This window comes from Vanessa cardui, chromosome 10 (genome assembly GCF_905220365.1).
Source record: "Vanessa cardui chromosome 10, ilVanCard2.1, whole genome shotgun sequence".
Lineage (NCBI taxonomy): Eukaryota > Metazoa > Arthropoda > Insecta > Lepidoptera > Nymphalidae > Vanessa > Vanessa cardui.
Genome location: NC_061132.1, coordinates 13,929,474 through 13,931,531, shown reverse-complemented (window position 1 = coordinate 13,931,531; position 2,058 = coordinate 13,929,474).

Here is a 2,058-nt window from a genome sequence, read left to right as displayed (position 1 = left end):
GTAACGCTGCAGACATTGAATCTGTCTTTATTTTACAAAAGAGAGCAATTCGGTTTATTTATAATCTTGGAGCTAGAGACTCTCTTCGGGATGTTTTTAACAGAGTAGGAATACTCACTGTTGCGTCGCAATATATTTACAACAATATCATGTTATGCACAGTAACATTGATAACTTTGATAAAATCAGTGATAATCATTGTATATGCACTAGAAGTAAGGATAAGCTTATAACGCCAAGTTTCCGACTCCGCAAAGTCAATAAATCTTTTTTGGGGCAAGGTATCCATTTCTATAATAAAATTCCACAGACATTGTTAACTTTGCCGTCTCGTAAATTCAAATCGTTTATAAAAAATACATTGGTGAAAAAGGCGTATTATTCGATACAAGATTTTGTAAATCATCTACAAAATCTTGTATCGAATAATACGCCTTTTTCAAAAAAGCGTGGAATTAATACCTGTTGACTTCCAGGCAGGATATATTAATTTAATAATTGTATTAACTTAAAAATTAACTAACATGACTGTATTTTTTTAAATGTTGAAAAAGAGTAACTACTGAGTTTCTTGCCGGTTCTTCTCGGTAGAATCTACTTTCCGAACCGGTGGTAGCTTTACTTAATTGTTAAATGACGATTCAAAAGTGCTTGTAAAAGCCCACTTGAATAAAGTATACTTTGATTTTGATTTTGATTTTGAACGCACCTGCAATCCACTTTCCATCAGGTGAGCCTCCTGCTCATTTGCCAATTTTGTGATAAAAAACAACAGTCTTCATATCACCAATGCACGAAATAACTTGGTAAGTAGTTCACTTATTCTTCAAACGCGGCTTTATACCCTTCAAATCAGAACACAGGAAAGCCGAGCCGTGAAATAGGGCTATTTAAGCCCTATTTACATTCTAAGAGTTGGAGACTTTTACAGTAAATCATTACTAGTTGCAAGGTATTCGTTTTTGTAATAAAATTCTGCATACTATGCTAATTCGTAAATTGAAATCGTTTGTTAAATATATATACCTATGTATATATAAAAGGGACAAGATTTGAATTTCATGTATATACTTAGTCTTGTATTTCAAATATTGGAAAATAATAGATACTGTATTTATTAACGATTCTTCTCTGTATAATTTACATTACGAATTACTTTACTTTTAATGCAGTTCTGTAAAATGACTATTCAAAAGTTCTTATAAAAGCCTTATATAACAAATTATATTTATATTTTTGATTTTCTTATGATATTTCTTGATGTTCATGATGTCGGGGTCCTTTCTATGCCGTGGTACAATCAGCAACTCTCAAGGGTCAGGTATAATCGCCGACTCTTCGCTAGTGCCTTTGTAGCGTGCTTTTACATTTCCCGTCCTCCTCATCAACAGCTCATGGATTAACAAATCACTAGCAAAGTCATTATTAATTTTTTTTTAACAAACGGCAGCGTTTTTTATTTTTTTCTATTCCTGTTGCACGAGGCCAATAAAACCTCGTGTGATAAGTATATTATACCAGTACGGAGCTTATAAGATCCCGTAACGTTTAAGAAATTAAAACTCGATGTGATGTGGTCGAATTTTATTTCTTCAATACGGTATGTGGTCAAAGTGACCCCGTATTATAGTAGATACAATATATTTTTAATAGGCATCATATATAAATATATTTATCACTTTCCTACACGTCCGCACGACAGAGAAAGCTGTTCTTCTTATCCGCACCGCATGGGAGGCACATTTACGAGGCGTATTAGACCTCGCTCTGCATTGAACATTATAGGTGTAATTTTTCGCACATACAAGTATCAGTTCGCTTCCGCACTACGTATTAACATATTGAAATCAAGTCGTACGTAGTCTACGTTGTAATAAAAAAGCTCTACGTAATTTATGTCTTTGTCATATATTAATATACAAGCATATAATAAAATATTTACATAAAATAACCAAACTGGTTCCTTTTGGTATTTCGTAAAGGTCATATTTAAGATGGTTAAATTTGTATCTGTGTCCAATAGCTGGTAGTATACCACATATAGTCTAAAGGATGCGA